General features: G+C 38.7%; 1 protein-coding gene across 6 annotated transcripts in view; it reads left to right on the forward strand.

Annotated features, from left to right (window-relative positions):
- Positions 1-21,443, forward strand: part of LPP (LIM domain containing preferred translocation partner in lipoma) — a 629,315-nt gene that overhangs the window by 254,553 nt on the left and 353,319 nt on the right. The window lies entirely within an intron of this gene.

Consider the following 21,443-nt stretch of genomic DNA (forward strand, 5'->3'; position numbering starts at 1 on the left):
ATTCTGCATCTGTGAATTAAAAAGCATGGTAAAATTTCAGGAAACTGTTCATAGTTTCTACAACCATATGTGTAAGATTCACCTCTAAATTTTTATTTTGAAAGAACGTTGGTAAAGTGTTGAAGCAAGGGACATGATGAAGATGATAAGGAGCCAGTGGGGGCGGGGATGTCTGAAAGTGTGCGACTGGGCGTGTGTTCCTTGGATAGACGTGATAAGAATCAGCAGTACAGAGCAAGGGGAGTCCGTTAATGGAACAGAGTTTGCCTCATGTCTTAGTACACTCTCTCCTAGCCTGACCTCCACTGGGAAACTTTGGCATTCAATTCTAAGCACTCCAGTGTAAAATAGATATTGTCATCCAGAGAAAGCCAGCCAAGATGGAGAGAGTGCTTGACACCATGTCTTATGAGGAACTGTTGAAAGAAGCTGTAATGTAACCAGGACCGTACAGTGTTACCAAGTATTTTTAATCCATGTTCTTCATTTTTTGAGGCTTGAATAGCAATGCTTTCCCTGTGGATGACTTTTTATATATGCCAAGCCTTATCAAGTAAAGTAATTACAGGCAGAATTTTAATGTCCATGTAACTGGTATTCTCACATAGGAACTTCAGGTTGTTTTCAGTTTTTCACTATTGAAGTCTTTGGGCCTAGCTTCCCCACCCGCTCCATTCCCATCTCCACCCACATCATCCCACCCAGTATTTCAGATTGACTCTCATTTGTGGAATTATTAAATCTAACGGTAGGATGCATTTTTAAAACTCTGGATTAATTTCCCCCAATTTTAATCCTAAATTTAGTAAATTATGCTTCTATTAGTAATGCATGATAATGCCTATTTAACCATATGCTGGTAATGTTTTTAAAAATATGCTAATTTTATGAGAAACTTTTTTTTTCTTTTCTTGAATTATTAATACAGCAACTTTTCCCACCTATTTGTAAACCAGCTATACATTTGGTATGTATAGTCAGCTACTATGCTAAATTCTCTTTATTCATTACCTCTTCTACTTCTTTAAATTAACTTTTAAAATATGTGCTATTATTATTACTGTTACTTTTCATTTTTCTGATAGGGAAACTGAGAAACAAGACACTAAGCAATATGGCCAATGTAATGAAGTGAATTGGTGGCATGTTTGTGGTTCTAAATTCTATAGTCTTTAGCCTGATATTCTACTGTCCCTCATATGTTTATCCTTTCCATTGAAATTTTTTAAAATTGTGTATTGTTGTGTTAGTGTCTTTAGACAATTTGTGCGAGCTTTGTGTATGTGTATGTGTGCATTACCTTGCTGGGTGTTTATTTCCAATTTTGTTCCAATTTGGAAGCATGTACAAATTGATTTCCTTTTTTATTTATTTATTTTTAATAATATTCAGCTTTTAATCAAACTGGAACTAATTTTGGTTTAAAGTAAGGATCTAAATTAATTTTTTAAATGACTTATATGTGTATGTTTTTGCAGTTCCATTTAGTGAGTAAACTGACCGTTACTCGTTCACTTTGCTGTCTCTTTTACTGTTATGTGTATTTAGTGTGAATGCATGCATATTTTGTTCCGTTAATATCTGTCTGTCCTTGTGTAAACACCTCATCACCAATTCCATTTTAGATTTTCTTAGCCATCTTTGCAGTGTCTTTAAAAAGAAAGAGGCCTTGCAAGCATCCAGTTCTGCCCGACTTAGTTTTACTAAATGCTCTCCTCTGTGTGAGAGGACGTGAGCAGTGTGCTGGCTCGTCATGGCTAGGATACGACCTGGCTGAGTAGGATCTTTACACACTGTACAGACCTCTTGCTCTTCTACCTTTTGGTGAGATGGGTGGAGAGTAGACTCTAACCAGCCTTTGTTCACTGCCTGCCCTACGCTAGGCTTTCCTGAGAAACGCTTGCATGTTTTCTGTAACTTGATCGTCAGAACAGCCTCCTGAAGCGCGAGTGCCGTCTTGTGTGCTGTCTCAGGTCTACGACAAGCCGGGGCAGGACCAGCACTGGCACCTGTGCTGCTTCTTTCTTGTCATACTAGGACATTCACAGCCTCTCATTTGTAAGTGTGCTCAACACAGTATTGGGTCTGGAGCTTTGAGAGAAAGGAAGATGTAATTATTCTTCCCAAAGGTATTGCTCCATTTAAATAAATGGAAATGTAGGTGTGCATTCATGTTTCCAGCTCTTAACTTAAAATCTTTATACGGTTCAAGTTACTTGTTATTGAAATCTTGATTCAGATAGGAAAGTTGGATTTCTTGTTTTCATAGCAGAATTCTTTTTTTGTGGGGATGGGGAGTGGAACAAACCATTTTAAGTAAAATATGACTAAATATGTGAGGCCTGATGTGGACGCTGCAAATTTGAATTTGAATCTAAGTTAGTTAAACTTAAATTAAATTAAAAAATTTAGCCTCTCAGTCACTAGCCACATTTCAAGTGCCCAATAGCCACACTTGACGAGTATTGATTGACGCAGTATAGAACATTTCCCAAATTGCAGAAATTTCTATTGTACAATATTGGGGTACATGATTCTGCAGATGAAAGATTTAAGAAAAAGGGAGAACAAGTATTGAGGTGTACCTTACTGGTTTCTGTCAGTTTTAACCAAGGAACCCTTTCTTTGTTGATTGATGAGACAGTGAGATGTCATGATTTCACATGATTTTGCAGATAGTAATCAACAGAAAAACAAGATATATATACAGCATTGACTAATAGGATAGAGCCATACTTACACTTAGTTTATAACTGACGGGCTTACGAGGCACTCCACAGCCCAGCATTTTAGATACTAGGGAAACAAAGGCTGCTGGTGTTTGAATAAAATGTTGAGGTCTTTTTGTTTCTAGAAATGTGTAGTCTTCTTACAGTTGTACCTCTGATGGTTTGGGATGAACAGTCATTCTGAGCCCTTTAAATGTTAAGGAAGCTTAAAATGAGACTCTCAGAATTCCATACACCTGTCTAATTTCAGACCCAATTCAAGGCTGCAAAAGCCTTATAATGAAAACCAACCAACAGAACCAAACTAGAACCCAAGTGGATGCCATGATGTTTAATCCATGATCTTTTATTCAAAGAAAAATATGAAATTAGGACATGTGATATAATATGTTCTGGGAATTTATTATTTTAAGAAGATCCTGACTGAAATTTAAATAAAAATAAAACCAAGAGTATATCCCCCCTTTTAGGGACAGATAGAAAGGAAACCTCGTAGAATTCCAGCCACCAGCTCTCAGGATCTGGTGTTTGGTTTGTGACTAAGATGAGTGGGTGGGGGTTCACATGAGAAATTACACAGTGAATGAGTTGGAACCATTTGGCATTATGTCCAAGAAAGCTCACATATCCTAGTTAAGGATGTGTGAAGTGAAGTGGACCCTCATAATGTGGTGGCCCCAAAGATTGGGTTTAATCCTCTGGTGTTAAAGCTTTCACAAGTCTTTTTAAGAGCCTAAGCACCATAAAATACTCTCACAAAAGCCTTCATTCCAAAGAATGTGTGTGTCGACTCATGTCAGGAGCTCTTAGCAAAGAACAATGTGCCTAAAGCCGTAATCTAATAAACAAACATAATCTAGTTCAGTTTTGTCCAAGTAATATAATGTCTCTATCCAACGATTTCCTGCACCTTTAGCTCTATTCACAAGGAAAGTGTTCTGCGTGGGAACGTGTGTGTGTTTTCTCTGAACAGGAGGGCGCTGAGCGTCTGTGACTGGATGTCTTGTTTTTCCCTCCTGGGTAGCTCTAGTTGTTTACGGTGGGGATTTTCCGTCTTGGTAATTTGGTATTTTACTTGGTTTTATTGTAAGGGGTGGAAATGTGTACACCTTAATTTAAGAAATATCGTTGCATCACCTCCATCTCAGTTAACAAGGGCCAGGTCAGAAAGTTCTCACATGTTTTGAAGCCTTTCTAGCAGATTTTTATTCACCTATTAAGTGAACAAGTTTATGGATTCCCGAGGGAGAGGATTTGCAAGAATTGACAACCTAGGTGCTCCCCTTCACATCATTTGGTGAATGGTCATTTGTCCTTTGGAGAATTATGGCCTTACAGTGAGTAAAATACAACTTTTGGGGGAAATTCTGAATACAAATAGCTTCATTTTCAATGAGGCAGCGAGACATGGGAGTCAGGATCAGACCATGGGTTCTGTCTACATTACAAGATGCTTTTTGTGTGATCTTGCTTATTAGAGAATTACTTCCATGTCCTATCCTCAGTAAGCACCTACTTATAGTTAGGATAAGTGTCCTATCGAGGCATCAGAGGGCATTTTCTGACTGTACCCATGAAAAAGAAACCCGAGTCTCTTACTTACTGCCATTAATTGGCTCTTATTCTTTGAGTCATGGAATCATAAACTACCAGTGTTGAAAGGGCCTTCAGAGAACATTGACTGGGTCTCTTGAATTTGTAAAGCTCAAATCTCCCTTATAATGTTCACATCAAGCAGTCTTCTCGCCCCTACTTGAGTACTTCTGATTTTTTGGCACTGACGCGTTCTCAAGCCAGATACTTTCTCTTCAGTTTTCACTTTTATGCCTTAGATTTGTAAATGCAGCTACGCTTTATTGATAGACCTTAGTTAATGTTTCTGTGAAATTCTGAATATTTTTTTCTAAACAAATACAACTTCTCTTTCTAAATCGTAATAACAGTAAAGACACGTATTTTTATGTCTTTTAGTCTCAGTTATATTTTTGTCTGAAGAGCTAAATATACTTGAAATGTTTCCAGCATCTCAGGTATATGCTGGATATATCTCCATCATTTTGCTAAATCATAATATTTACTTTTCTCAGAATAATAGATTTTCTCACCCTCCTTTTTAGGCATTGCCGTGTAGATCATTATCTTGAAAACACTGCCCTAACGTTCTTCATTCTGCTTATGTGGTTCAGAGAGATGAAGTCACTTTCTGTAGGCTTTAGTTGGGGTCTTTGAGGGCAGGTTCCTTGTCTTGCTGAGTTTCCTTATCCACAAAACTGCCCTAAGAGATGCAGTCCCACAGGGAGACTGTGAAATTCTAACTCAGACTTACTGTCTAAAATTCCTTACTTCATATTTAATTCTTTTCTTAAATGTGGTACCAACATGATGGTTGTAAAAAGAAAAGGACTATGTGTATGGAACAAAATGAAACTATTTTAAATAATACATTTAAATTAAAAAACATGGTGAAATATGATGGTATTTTTAGAAACTGGCTGGGAACTCCAGAAGACTTGTACCACGGAAGGGCTTTGTCTCTTGTCTACACTGTGCCCTCTGCTGATGCGTTGTCCTTTCAGGACATAACACTGTGTGAATACTTCCCTTCTTCATGACACCTTATGGTTAGCACAGTAATGGCTCCAAAGATGTCCACATCGTAATTTCCTGTGACTATGTCCGATTACATAGCAAACGGGAAAAAAATTTGCTGATGGAATTAAGGTTGCTAACAGATAACTTTAAGATAGAGAAATTACCCTGCAGGATCTGAGTAGGCCCAGCGATATGCCGAGGGTCCTTAGAAATGGATGGTGGAGACAGAAGAGGTCTTTGGGGTGATAAGATTTGAGAAAGAACTCAGTAGCCTTTGCTGGCTTTGAACATGGAGGAAAGGGGCCACAAGCCAAGGAATGAGGGCAGCCTTCAGAAGCAGGAAAAGACAAGGGAATAGGTTTTCCCTAGAGATTCCAGCAAGGTAGGCAACCCTGCTGACACCTTGATTTTAGCCTGGTGAGATTCATGACAACCTTCTTATTTATAGAACTGTGAGATAGTAAATGTATGTTGTTTTAAATAGTTGTTTGTGGTTTATGCAGCAACAATAGAAAACTAATACAATATTATGTTGAAATTATCATGTGTATGTCTGTCCTCTCCTCTAGACAGCAAATTTCTCAAGGGCAACAATGCTGTCTTTAAAAAAGGAAAATCTGAGCACTGTTCCACATTAAAGGAACTTAAAATTTCCTGTCAACCACTGGACAGATCTAGTATTTCCTGAGTGTGTATGCACCATATGCCTAGCATTGCCCTGATCATTGTGCTTTGGATATTTTACTTACTCCCTAAGAACAGTGTTCAACCTTACTGAATTTTAATCTTCTCATCTGTAAAATGAGTTCAAGGACTAGAACGGAGTTGGCAAATTTTTCTGTAAGTCTAGATAGAAAATATTTGAGGTTTTGCAGGCTATAAGTCTTTGTCTCAGTTACTCAATTCTGCCAATAGAACACAGACAATAAAAAAGCCATAGACAATAACTAAGTTAATGATTGTCGCTGTGTTCCAATAAAACTTGATTTACAAAATAGGAGTTGGTCTGGATTGGGCCATTTGGCCATTGTTTGCTGACCCATAGACCAGCAGAACCTCCTTATTCCATTCTAATTTCTTTCTAATCTGAAGATTTTGTGAGTTTATACAGTTGTACCATTCATGCCAGTTAAGCCACGAAAGTGCCAGTAGGACTTGGAGAGGTAATGCAAATAACGGGATGGTTCTGTTTATAAGAAGCAGCGTGATACTGCAGACTCAGGTGCCAGGAAGGAAACTGCCATCATGTCCTTGGCAAATGGACCTGGGACAAATGCTCTTAAGGATGAGACGTAAGGAGAACCTTGAATGCCAAGGCTGAGCTCACTGAACTTGAAACTCAGAGAAGTGGAACTGGTGTTGGAGAAATAAAAGAGAGCCATAAATCCGTTGCCCTTTGGAATGAAAGCCCTTCCGAGGCAGCTGGCCCAGTGAAGCAGGCAGGAGTAGGGGGGGAGGTCCGCACTCAGCTGAGTTATGTTTTTGGGCAGCCGGACCAGGTCTGCTGAAATAACACGGTGCCTGAACTTCTGCCCAGAACACGTCACCAAGCTTTGCATTTGTGAACTGTCTCCTATCATGTGACTTCCTAATCTGAGGAAGTGGAGAAAGCGGACTGAATGAAATACATGGAATGAGGTTTTTCTTGGAGTGCCTCCCTAGGGACGAAACTTGATTTATCAGGAGATTATGTTTTGAATTCTCTATTCTAATTAAAAAGATGTAAGTTCATGGACTAATAGATTTTGGAGGGCCTTTGGGGTTTGCCGGTGATGCTGGGCTTGCACGTTGGTTGTGGGTGTGAGGGTGTCGCTGTGCGTGTCCGCGTGGGCCATGACACGCCACCCAGAGCTGCACAGAGGGCGCTGGGGTTTGGGGATGTTCCTGTTCGTCTGGCTGCCTGGTAGTGGTGGTGGTGGTGGTGGTGGTGGTGGTGGTGGTGGTGGTGGTGGTGGTGGTGGTGGTGGTTTCGCCTTGGCTGTCTGACCGGGTGCTCAGGACAAAACCGACCTCTTCGATTGATTCATCACAATAGCTTGTTTATGTCTTACAAATTGTTCAAGAACAGTTTGTCCATAATAAAAGTGACCTCGTAATACTCCGAGACCCAAGGAAACGTCGGGTTAATCAGTAGCAGAAGCACTTGATGTGCCAAGTTAGTGCCACCTCAGGGCTCTCTGTGTGGTTCCTTTCCAAGATTTCTAAACATTCCAGAGAGAGCAAAGTGTTTGTTTATTTGGCTGCTAGGACTTCATTTTGCTATTGTTTTAGTTACAGTTGTATGCCCCTCTCTCTGTCTCCCTCACACACACACACACACACACCCACCACACACATACACCTATTTTGAGATTGATGGCCACTCAGGTTCGTCCTTTAAAAAATAACTTAATTTGGGTAGGATTCAATTTGTGGTTGTCAAGAATCGTGCATATACCACTCCACACATATTTTCTTAACTCTTTTCCGTCTCAGCTCTCTGAGGCATGGGAAGAGGTACTTCTGAGCTTGAGCGATGAATCATACATGACATGTGCCCTCAAGGAACACACAGTGCGGGTAAACGGCTCCCATATTCTCAGTAAGATGCCTCGTGCACATGCTCTAGAGGAGCTACAGAAGTGCCTTTGTCAGGGGCAGCTGAGGAAGGCTGGGTAGGGTTGGCAGGCGACATGCGCCTCCAGGAATAGCTTGGGTTTTGAAATGAAGACACGGTGAGGAGGGAAGTCCTGATGGAGACAAAGACACGAGCATAGTCTTGGAGCCAAGGAAGGTAGTGGGATAGATGACTGGGTAGGTGGCTTAGCAAAGCGCACATTGTGAAGTGCAGAACTTGCAGAGCTGCCACTGCAGCAGTCATCTCAGAGAAGGCATACTCACCGGAACTCTCTAGGAGGGTGGATGGTGGAGCAGACTTGTCAAGCTGCTCTCCGTGTTCTCCAAAGAGGCCCATCTTGTTTCAGGATTCTGCCTGTGAGGGATGAGGTCCTTTCAGGTCTTGAAAAGCCTGGAGCAGGGGCTTTACCAGCACTCTGGTATTCCCAAACCATCTAAAACTCCAGCACAGCTGCCACTGACTCAGTTGGCCATGTCTGTGAGGGTTTGTTTCCAGGCTCTCTGTTCTAATTCATTGATCCTTAAGTCTGCCCTCATCCCAGCACCACACTGTATTGATTACTGTAACTTTGTGGTGAGTTTTGAAACCAGGAAAAGAAGAGTTCTCCAACTTTGTCCTTTTTACCCCCAAGATTGTTTTGGCTATTTAGGGGCAATGGAAGTTTTCAATCTGGCAACAATGTGTAAGATTCGCTGGAAAAGACTAGGTTGGGAGAAATGGAAACTATTTAGGTTGTTTCATAAGTCTGGATATGAGTCCTTAGTATTTTGGTGGCAGTAGAGTTGGAGAGCAGTAAATGGGTTTGAAAAATTTGGAATGATTTAATATGGCTTGCTATAGTCAGTGTGAATGAATGAGACAAGAAAGGAAAAAGGGGTTTTCTCCTAACATTTGTAATTGGGAGAATTGTCCTGAAGTAAATAGAAAAATAGAGGACACAAGAGGAGGTGAGCAGGTCTGTGGGTTAGAGGATCTGAATTCAGTTTTGAGCCTTGAGCTAGGTTCAGACGAGGATGCCCAGCCATCGGTTACAGATGCAGACATGGAATAAATGAGTGCTGTGATTATTCTGGGTCTTCTGTTGCTTATAAATGGCATGTTCATTTAGAATTGCTTTTATAATGTGATGCATTTACGGTTACCATGGTGGCAAGAGCCAAATGAAGGGACGTGGTTGGAGAGAGCAGCAAAGATGGAGATCTGGGAAGAGGTAATTTCATGAAGCTTCTGTGTGTTGCCTTAGCTAAAAGGAAAGAGGATGCTCAGTGCTGTTGACATGTGTCTTATTTTGAAGTGACTGTTATTACTAGGGTCTGCAGTCCTTAGCCTTGATCTCTTGGAGCCTAATGTTCCTGTCCTCCAGCTGAGAGAGACTAATTCACCATCTTGTGTTGTAAACACTCGCTCATTTTAACTGATTACACCTCCAATGATTCTCAAATCACTAAAATTACTAATTGCTATTCCTTACACATCAAAGAATGAATCCTGAATAATTAACCCCAAATAAAATTAGATGAATTGGCCCTTTTAATTAGAGTCCCTGCTGCTGTTTGTTCTGAGCTTCCTTTTCTTACTGTTAAAGAGACTTTCAGAATGATTAAAACTGTTTAAGACTTAAACAGCCAGTGACCTTTTAATACAATATAAATCCGTGAAAGCAATATTTCAGCTAGCAGGTGGTGAAGTAAATTTTTAGAGCAAGTACCTGTCAGCTCCAGTATTCTTTTGGAAAAAAAAAATCCATGCCAAAAAACAACCACCTTGAAATGAAATGGGTGTCTCTATTTGATTATTTTTAAAACATTTATGCGTTTGCTAAGCCTCAGTCTCGATGAAATGGCAAGGATGAAGGAGAGTGAGTAATGGTTGGCATCATTTTATATAAATAGTAACAAGAATTTCTCAGCGAGAAGAATTGGAAGTCATTTGTGCACGAAAGATGAAGCCTGGAGAAATCACAGAAGGGCCCTGGTCTCACACAGCCCTTCTTGTCCTCAGGATGTCTCCTGAGGCAGGGAAATGGGCTCCACTAGTGGGGCCAAGGAAGCTGGATGGGATTTCATCACCTCTGACCGTGGAGCTAGGGTTCCGGGCCTGTCCGCGCTGTGCTCGGCCTGGATGTTACTGAAGGCATTTCACGCCTCTCTGATCATCTAATCCAAATCCCATTTTCATCGTCTTCTGAAGCTGTAGAGGCCGACCAGGTTTCCCCCTCATTCCTGAGCAGTCTCAGCTTCTCACACTGAGTTTGCCACGTCTTGTGGTAGAGGTGCCCTCAGCCCGAAGTTAGGAGGCAGAGGGTCGCAGTAGAGTTCCTGCTATGGTTCTACATACTCTTTGTTTTTCTTTAACCACACTGGTTGAAAGTTTCTCTGTCTGTGCAAGAAAGTTATTGGACTAGACCAATGCCTAATGCATAATGTTTCAGTCATACATATACATACATATATTTGTCTTCATGTTCTTTTTTCATTATAGGTTACTACAAGATTTTGAATATAGTTCCTGTGCTATAATAGAATTTATTATTTATCTATTTGATATATAGTAGTTAGTATCTGCAAATCTCAAACTTCCAATTTAGCCTTTTTTTCCCTTAAAATTTAAAAATAAAATTTTCCTTCTCATTTTGAAATGATTTCAGACTCGACACAAACGTTGAAAAATAGTATAAAGGGTTCTCACTTTTCCCCAAATGTTGATATCTTACATAATTATAGCACAGTTACCCAACCAGGTGATTAACACACTGACACAGTACTTCTTGCTGATACATAGAATTTATTCAGATTTCATCAGTTGTCCTATTCATTTCCTTTTTCTGGTCTAGGATTGTATCCAGAATCACATTTAGTTGCCTTGCCTTCTTAGTCTTCTTTAAGCAAGGATAACTTATCAGTCTTACCTTGTCTCATGGAGGTCACTGGCTCTGAACCAGGCTGCATGTCAGAATCTTGCGAGGAGCCTGCCAAGGTACTTGTGTCTGGGTCCCAGCCCCAAAGATTCTGCTCTAAGCATTCTAAAGTGGGGCCTCACTGCATGTGCTAAAAGCAAGTGCTTCATGAGATACTGATGCATACCTTTGTTTAAAAATCAGAGCTGTTTCAACATTTTAAGCACTAACATTGTGGGTTTCTATCCATATGACTTCTCTCCTTCCACTCCCTTCATTTTTCTGTTCTTCCATTATGGGCAGAAACTTGACCCTCCAAAATTCTTGGAGGATTTGAAGGAGTCTCTAGATACCTTGTGGGATATAGTCATTATTCGGACCTGTCTACAGGCCTTTGATTGCAGAAGAAAGATCAAGTACAGTGCACATGCTTGCAGTGATTACTGAGGCTAAGGTGTGCCCTTAACCAGGGGTGACTTAGGGACGAGAACTTAGGGCCTGGATCCTGAAGACCTGCTCTGGTAAGTTAATGTGTAAAAACAATGACAACAACAGTGACAACAGTAACAACAGCAATGTCGTTACTAGACCGATGTCATTAACAGTCCATCTGTGAACATCCTGCAGGACCTGTAGCCCACCAGCGCTGTAACATATTGGCCTCATGTCAATCACTGGAAAGGGGCAAAATGGTCCATGGTGTAAATACACACGATCATCTTTTCAGAGTTCAATTCAGTTTATAGACTTATAATAATAATCATTTATAATGGTAATATTACTGCTACTTACCATGCATCTCCTATGTGCTGTATATGCTCCTTAAAACAGACAGCTTGCCCTCAAGGTGCTTATAGTCTAGTAGGAGAAAACAACAGATAAGCAATTAAATTAGCAGAGGGCAGAATATGTGCTCCAATAGAGCAAAATCAGGAAGGAGCAATATGTTGTCCCTGGAAGTGAGGATGGTTCGCTCCACCCAGACATAGCAGGAGTGGAATAAGCTAAGTGAGCTATTTAAAGTACTTTTTATTCTGAAACCACATTCCTTCTGGCTCCATTACCATCTTTGGAGGGAAGGTAACCTTCTGGCCTCAATGACCGCCACAGGATACTGTCCCATCTCTAAGAAAAAAGGATATTTTTGAAATAGTCTCTCAGCACACTGTTATTTTTTTGCCAGCTTTCTTTTTCAGCGGTAAGTTAAGATTTTTTCTTTTGTTTTGTTTCCGTAGATTGTTGCCTAATTCTCTGTCCACAACATGAAATTTTTATTTTAATTTTATTTTTAAACTGAGAGAATTTCACTTTTTGGTATTGGAGCTGAAAGTGTCTCAATAGCTGGTAGAAGACTGATGCTCAGGCTTAAATCATTGCACCATTTATTTTGAATGCTCATCTTTGGAAGTCAAACTGTATGGTGTGGTTTGTTGTCTGGGTGGCAGTTACTTCGTTTTTGTAAGACGAATGACAGTTGGTGGACTCACAAATGCTATTTGGTTTTAGTCCATTTGCAGAACAAGACTCTCCTCCTGATTTCATATTACTTGAAAATCATTCAATGTTTTTTGACTAAGAAATCAAATTTATTTTTCAGCAAATAGAAACCACTATGTGATAGAGAAATGCAGTATGCATGGATATGATGCCTTAAGGTGTTTCACCTTCACACAGAGCGTTTATTTGTACTTAAGCCTGAGGACTGTTGAACTCAGTGAAGATATAGGGATTCTGTATTAGATCGATATAGAGTGAAACTGTCCATTTGAAAATCAGGGAGACTTCATCTACTTTAGGATAATCATTCTTGTGCTTTTAATTTGAGAATCTTAAAGAGCATTTCAAGCTAAGTTATTTAGAAAGATGACGGAGACATTACATTTTGGCTTGGGTAAATATAGTGGTGCATTATAATTAAACACTGGCTTAAGTAGATTCTGCAATTCATTTCAAAGTATCTTCCTTTTGATTTTTAAAAAAATGCATGCCTATAATTCACATTTATTGTATAATAATTAAATCCAAAGGAGAACGCATTAAAAAACAAACAAACAAAACACTTGTCATCCCATGAGCTATAGACCATTGTTAACATATACAAACTGTTTATACAGAAATTATGCCATATGATAAACACTATTGAGTAGCCCACTTTTCCCCTCGCGAGCTAATATATCAGAAACAGTTTTTCATGTTCTCTTCCCAGGTACTCCATGACTCACACCCTCAGTAGATTTAATTCTTCGTTCAAATATCACCTCCAAGAGGCATTCTCCCACCTTTCTCTTTAAACTGGCAACATTCCATCATCACCCTAGCAGTCCATTCCCCTTTCCTTGTCATATATATTTGTATAGTACTTATCAAGATTTGATACTAAGTATGTTTTATGTAATTTAATTTTTAAATTAAATTGAGCATTCTTCTGCTGGAGTGTAAATTCCATGAGTGCAGCACTTTGTGTTTCTTTTATTATTTGCTTGTTTGATTTTTTTGCCTTCTTGTGTCTAGAATAACACTTGGCACATAGAAGACACCAAATCAATGAAATTGGTGTCAGATCTAGATCAACATCATCATTTTGATGGCAACACAATTTCCTAGTGTGTGACTGACAACAAATGACTTTTTTGTTTTGCCAATACTTTATTGATTAACAGTCTGATCGTTTCCATTATATTTCATTGTGATGAAGATTCTTTAACATACTTCCCTGTATATACTTCAGTTAATTCTTTGGTAGGATAATTTATTAAAAGGGCTTAATTTCCAGAATATATAAACAGCTCATACCACTGAATAACAACCACCTCCTCCACAAAAAACTCAACCCAATTCAAAACTGGGCAGAAGACCTGAACAAGCAATTCTCAAATGAAGACATACAAATGGCCAATAGGCACATGAAAAAATGCTCAATATTGCTAATTATCAGAGAATTGCAAATCGAAACCACAATGAAGTATCACCTCACACCAGTCAGAATGGCCATGGTTAGGAAGTCCACAAATGATAAATGTTGGAGAGGGTGTGGAAAAAAGGGAACCCTCCTACACCGCTGGTGGGAATGTAGTTTGGTACAGCCATTGTGGAAAACAGTACGGAGATTCCTCAAAAAACTAAAACTAGAGTTACCCTATGATCCAGCAACCCCATTCTTGGGCATATATCCAGAAGGAACTCTAATTCAAAAAGGTACATGCACCCCAGTGTTCATATCAGCACTATTTACAATAGCCAAGGCATGGAAACAACCTAAATGTCCATCAACAGATGACTGGATAAAGAAACTGTGGTATATTTATACAATGGAATACCACTCAGCCATTAAAAAGAATAAAATAATGCCATTTGCAGTAACATGAATAGACCTGGAGATCATCATTCTATGTGAAGTAAGCCAGAAAAAGAAAGAAAAAATACGATATGCTATCACTTACATGTGGAATATAAAAAAAAGACTAATTAACTCATTTATAAAATAGAGACAGACTCACAGACATAGGAGACAAACTTATGGTTACCAGGGGGTAAAGGGGATAAGAAGCGCTAAATTGGGAGTTTGAGATTTGCAGATACTGAGTACTGTATATAAAATAGATAAATAATAAATTCTATTATAGTACAGGAACTATATTCAAAATCCTGTAGTAACCTACAATGAAAAAAGAACATGAAAACAAATATATGTATGTATATTTATGACTGAAACATGCTGTACATCAGAAGTTGACACAACATTGTAAACTAACTATACTTCAATAAAACAAAACAAAACAAAGAGCTTCAAAATAAAAAAAAAGTGTTATTGCTGCATGAAAGTGTAGAAATATTTTTAAGGCTTTTGATACCTATTACCAAATTTTCTTGAGAAAAATTTTATCTTTAACACTCCTACTTTATACAAGAAGCATACAGGAGTGCTGAATTTCCTGTATCACCTTATACCTACATTGTGCTTCATCACTATTTTTAATCTTAGTCCTTTCATTTAGGAAACTAAGTACTATCAGAGTCAACAATTTTTTTTTTTTAGTTAAGCAGCTGAAAATAAAAATGGAAGAAAAATAAGAAGGCGCTTTTCTAATGTATAATTATACATAATAAAAGCCTGAACTCCAAAACTGTCTAGTGTGAGAACTAAAGAACTGAAGTTACTTGGTTAGGTTACATATCTTCTCATTTATGGAACCAGGGATTCCCTGCCTTGCCCTGATAATTATCACTTCTCCCAGAGAGTCCTCAAAAGGGCTGCATACTCAGGGAACAGGAGCAAAATGGGAATCCAGGAGCAGCCTCTTTATTGCTGAGCACTTAATCTATAAGACAGAGGTCTGTAGTCACGCTGAGATGGTGCTTAGGCTTTGGCTCTGGAATTAAGCAGGTTTTGATTCTATCTCTAATAAGAACAACACATTGAGTAAATCAGAGCAGTTCCTTTTATGTTTTTAGTTATAACAACCAATGGGCAGTAAATAGATCCAGAAGGAAGAGAGGTGATGCTTTAAATGGGACTTACCCTCAGTGATTTCTTGACCTCTGCCTATTGCGGTATTTCCTGGTGGTTTTTAAAATTTTATTCGGCTCAATATTTGCAGATGACACATTCCTAGATACTGAACATTCTCTTGAATTGTGTGCATGTGTTACTTTAAAATTTTAAGTGGGTAGAACAATGGCAGGTTAAAATTTTGTATAATGGAGAGTGAATTTCTCTTCCAGTCTTGTTTCCCAGTTACAAAATGTAGCTGCTTCTTAGAGGCCTCTTGCTGGTAACAATTTTGGGGGAATCTACTTAAAAGATAGTCTGTGATAATATAGGCATGTATGTATATGTATTATCACATAAATAACATTTACATGCTGTCCTAAACCTTGAGTACTTCACTTTAAAAATAGTTTACTCAATCTGCTTTCTGATGTAGTTTTCTTGGTGGCACATGTGTTTTAATGCTAAGTAAAGATGGATTGGAGGGTAAACTTGTAAATAAAATCTTCAATTGCTCAGTTAAATAATAAATTGCCTCTCGTCTGTAGGAGAATGTTGCGGCTGTGACATAACTCTCACCTTACGGAGACCATCACTCCTGTTATTTACATCTGTTTTATCTATCCACTTGATCTCTTTACTCAATCTTGCTGAGAGAGGTTCTTCTCACATTTGTTCTCCTCTACTATTTGAGCAAGTTTAGACTCAGCTGTCATTTTGTGTATAAGTGAAAAGGAAAAAAAAGATGTCATTTATCAGGTACACATTGTACAAGAGTCTTACATATAATTTAGCTTAATGGTGTTCAGACTGTTGGTTGAGACCGTTTATGGTCACAGTCACTTTAGTGGGTCACAGGCAACACTTTTAAGATCAATAAACAGAAAATGTTAATGTACATTACATGCAATACACACGGCTTCATGAAACCCTAGTTTCAAATACACATGTACTTAATACATGTCCAGATAGTAGCTTTGCATCATGACATAAAAGGTTATTTGTTTGAGTTGTGGTCAAAAAAAAATTTATAGACTCAGTTTTAACTGCTTTCATCTGCAGAGTGACACTGTGAAGTGGTCAATGTCATCCTCATTTAATGGGTGAGGAAAACTGAACCTCAGATGGTTGCATCGCCTTTCTGAAGTAAGAGGTAGAAAGAACTAGGGTTTGTGTTTTAAGTTTCAGGGCTTGAAATTTTGTACTATATTCTTTGGAACTTATTTCCTTTCTCTGTTAGTTACTATTAGTGGAAAAGAATAACAATCTTTCCTTGAAGCTTAGATTTGGTCACCATAATTAATTTTATTTCACGTGTTTGTGTGTGTGTGTATGTGTGTTCGTGTTCCAACCCCATCTGTTGTGTACTCAGGATTTAAACTCTTAATTTGAGGAGCTCCTAAGTGACTTTATTTATATTTACCTTAAAGTTTAGGTTTTCCTCACACAACCAAAATTCTTCACTTAAAAAAGTGTGAGGGCCAACATCCGCCATCTGGAAGGGCCCTAGAGCAGTGCTCCTCCGTGTGCAGTCCACACATCTACTTCAGCATCACCTGGGAGCTTGTTTAAAATGCAGAATGTCAGGCCTCACCCTGGACCTGCTGAATCAGGCTCTGCATTTTATCTAGATCTTTTTAATGATTTGTACATTGATGTTTGAAAAGGATCTAAGGCATTAGGTCAAATTAAAAAAAAATCAATTGAGTGATTATATGTCTGTTTATTTATTTAGTTGTTCAACCTACGTTTGCTGAGGGATGGCATGGCGCAAACCTCATGCCAGCTGGTTATAAAGATAAATTATGAGTGAGCTCTGCCTGTTAGGAGCTTAAGTTCTAACTAGGAGAGAATGACCGTAAACACATAAATGCAATTAAGTATTCTAGGTGCTCTGATAGAACTGTGTATGTGGCACCATAGGGCTGTTATCTAAATCTGTGTGTAGGTTTACATGGACATTTGGATCTAGAAGAAAGAGAATGATGCTTGCTTTTATTTTTTTTTTAAACCATAGTAAATGAATCCAGACTTCATTGATGATGTGAGTTTAATTACTCCCTTGTGTTTTTGCACTACAATCATGCATAACCAGTAAACTTACCACCTTTGCTGGTAAATTCTTGTTATTTTTTTCCCTCTGATGAGGGACTTTGTCATGAAAGCCTAGGCAAGGTCTGCTTTTCGGTAGTAGATGCCTTTCGTCCGTGCCTGAGCCGTGTCACTAGGGCAACCACAGTGGGTAATAATCAGCTACTGCCAAGCAGCCACGTCTGCTTCTCGATGCCACTGCCTGTTTACCCCTAGACTAGGAAGGGTAGCTTGGGAAAATACGCATGCCTGGCTTTCTGGGAATTTTTCCTCACTCTCTTCTTTTTAAGTTGATGGTATGCATAGCAGTCTATTTTCTGATGCAAACTGGCATAAAGGAGTGTTTGGGAGTCAGGGATACAGTACTTTATTTGCCAGTCACCCTTTAACTGCCTCATGGTGCCACATCTGGCACAAAGCAAAACCTTTTGAATTTTAGCTGAATGAGGTGGGATGGTAGAGAGCAAGTCAAGCAAGATCTTACCTAGCTTCTCTCCAAGGCCTCGCAAGGATCTGTTTCCAGCTTTGTATTTCAGTAGCTGTGTAACTTTGGAGTAAACCGTTTTACGAGATAATCGGGGAATAAATGTGTTTTGCCTCTTGGGTTGGCTTTGGATGATAAGAAAAAGGGTAAGGAGGGAACCAGGCTTATAGACACAGGTCTGTGACTACCCCACTTCTTATAAAACCCAATGTTTCTCTCTTAGATTTTATGTATCACCGCACTCCCCAGTTGCCTGATGGCGTGTTCTTTTTTCGCTTGCCTGTTTCCTTTACTCAGTGATGCTGTAATTCACAGTGTCTGGCAGTTCACTTGGATTCCCCCAGCAAGCCTAGGCTAGGCAAAGCACGCACTAATGCCAAGGGCTACAGCTTAGCATTGCTGGTTGGAAGGTACTGTGGCTGATTCCTTTCAGATGCTTTTCTCTAGGAGGGTCACCACCCAAGCATGCAAGCCAGATGCTCTTTTATTGTTTGAAGACATCTACTAGATAGGGAAGGATCTCCCCCCACAGCCCCCAACATTTATGTTCTTTTTATTTTGCCATCTTCCTTAAACATGGAAAATGTGTGACTTCTCTCTTAAGCTAAACTTATTCTTACTGCAACTTGGAGGCCTTTCCCTTTGTTGATTTGTCTGTTGAAAGGCCAAGCCTTAAATCAGAATTCCCATAATAGTTCTTAGACTGATTTAAAGTAGTTATTAAGAATTTTTCATTTCAACTATCTTTACTAGTTATGCTTCCTTTCAAAGGACCTATTTTATATCCTTTACCATGTATCCATTTTCTAGATATTTACCCATTCCTCTACCTTGTTTTAAAATGTGAGCTCTACTGTAAAGAATGTAATGAGAAGCCTATGATGATTGAACTTGAAAACTGAAAAACTTTGGCAAAAAAAAGGAAAACCTTGGTCTCACTTAATAACTGATCAAAATAGGCATATAATTATTATGAGGTTATTATTATGACTTTAAAATTCGCCTAATCTTACCTAGAATACATGGTCTAGATTTATGTTGTTTTCAAGATATTTCTTTTTTTTTTGTAATTTTATTTTTTATTGCAGTGTAGTTGATTTACAATGTTAGTTTCAGGTGTACAGCAAAGCAATTCAGTTCTACATGTATATAATACATATTTTTCACCATTGTATGTTATTACAAGAAACTTGAGTATAGTTCTCTGTTCTCTACAGTAGGTCCTTGTTGTTTATCTATTTTATATATAGTAATGTGTACCTCTTAATCCCAAACTCCTAATGTATCCCTCCCTGACCCTTTCTCTTTTGGTAACCATAGTATTTCTTTTAAAAAAGACATTCCATGTTCTTTTTCAGCTCCTTTTCACCCTCTCAGGATCTCATCAACCTGTACCTCACTGTATTTAATTTCTATGACAGAAGTATGGTCAGGATGGGTATAGTTTGAAAGCACCTCAGAGACAGGCAGTTGTGCTTTTTATTCTAAGACAAATCTGCTGTGAGAATTTGGACTGTTCATGTGGCTTTTGTGGGCCTGTTTTTACCTTTATAATAGGATCTCCAAGATTTCATTCAGTCTGACTCAGTTTAATGGTTTGACAATTCTCTATGACAGAAAGAATACGGTAAAGTATAATAAGGTGCTCAAATATCCTCTTTTAAATTGGGTATGAAGAAGACATAGGTCCAGATAGAACATTCGAGCCTGAAATTTAAGCTGTGAAGTAGTATTTAGTTGTTAAGTCTCCATCAGCCTAGATTTCTTTGCCGATCACTTGAAACCTTATTTTGAGCTTTTGTCTCATACATTATGACTTTAAAGGTAGAAAAGATCTTGGTGGCAATTCTTTCTAGTTAACAGGTGTTAAATGTTTTTTTCAGGGCAGTGTTTGGCCAAATGAAGGCCAGTGAGTTTCTCAATCCTGGACGCGTGTTGGAATTATCTGGGTTTTAAAGGAATACGGGCATCTGAGCCTTCTTCCCCATTCCCTTTCCTCATCCCCAAGATGCTAAATGCGTTGGTATCAGATAGAGTTTTGGCATCAACGTATTTAGATAAGCTTCCTTGGTGATTCTAGTAATGTAGCCAATGATTAGAACTACTGGGTAGAGTTAATAAATGTTTATGAGACTTATAATCTTAATAAAGATATAGACAAAGTATGTCTCCAGATGTGCACATCCAGGAGGATAAGAGGAGTAGAAATTTTTCTATATGACATATTATTGAACCTTTCCAATCCCATGGGTTCTAAAGTAGGAATAATACAGTACTTTGCTTTTATGCAGTGGTTCTCAAAGTGTGGTCCTAGCATCACCTGGGGTTTTATTAGGAATGCAGATTATTAGGTCCCAACTCAGACTTACTGAATCAAAACCTCTGGGGAGTAGTACCCAGCAATCTGTGTTTTAACCAGACCTTCTAGAGATCCTCATGAACTCTAAAGTTTCAGAACCATCAGCATAGAGAGTTGTGGGAATAAGAGGCAGCCTAGGAAAATCCTACCACAGTGCCTGGTGCATAGTGAGAGTCTAAAAAGCAAATTACTCTAAAGATAGCGTGCTTGACTTTTTGGTAGTCTGAATATGGCTAGGAGCTCGACTTGACAGCAGTTAGCTACTCTTCCAACTCTAAGACTATTATTCAGAAAGCAAATGGAACTCAAGTGAGCAATCTTAAAGATGTATCAGAAGAACCAGCCCAAATCACCGTCCTTCCACTATGGGATGTAGGCGCTTTCTTTTCTGAAGACCTACGTTGTCTTGTTTCTGTGCTATCCAGAAGTGCCTCACTGAGTGACAGACACTGCAGCTCTCCCACTACGTGCTGAACAGCTGAAATGCAAGGAGAAGCTGTTTACCCATAGAGGAGTACAGTCCCTCGAAACATCAAAAAGGAAAAGGACAACTAGAGAATTTTTTTTTTAATGAATGTTTTCTCTTTTAATAGAATTTGTTGCAGAGAGTATTTTAAAAGATTCCATACCATGAACCCATAGCGCTGTTGGGTTTCCTGGTATCCCAAAGCCTGGACTGTATATAGATTTCTAAGTTGGATGCTTTTTAATTCCGGTTTCTCATAATCTGTCCTGCACATACTTTTAGGTTAGTTTTTAGTAAATCGTAGTCTTACAAGTGTTTCCTTCTCAGAAATCCTTAACAGACCCTCACTGCATGCATGTTAACATTCAGACTCTTTGCTTTGCACTCAGTGTGCAACACACGTAAAAACTTATTTTCACATTGCTTTAATTTTTATAACCTACCAGTGTTATTTTACATTCTTATGTTTATGCTATATTGTAACATGCCCTTTATTTTTTAGGTCCTGATCTGATTTCTTTTTATTTTTTATTTTTTATTTTTTTTACCATTATGCGTTCATTTCCCTTTCTGCCTAGCATGGGCTTGCTCTCTTCATCATAATTTTCAGGGACAATTTAAATGCTCCAGTATAGCTCCCGTGCTCTTCCAACTGGAAGTAAGATTTCCTTTGTCCCAGCTTCCAGAAGAGTATGTTTGTAGATCTTAGGAGATTTTATC

This window comes from Vicugna pacos, chromosome 1 (assembly GCF_048564905.1).
Source record: "Vicugna pacos chromosome 1, VicPac4, whole genome shotgun sequence".
Classification (NCBI taxonomy): Eukaryota; Metazoa; Chordata; class Mammalia; order Artiodactyla; family Camelidae; genus Vicugna; species Vicugna pacos.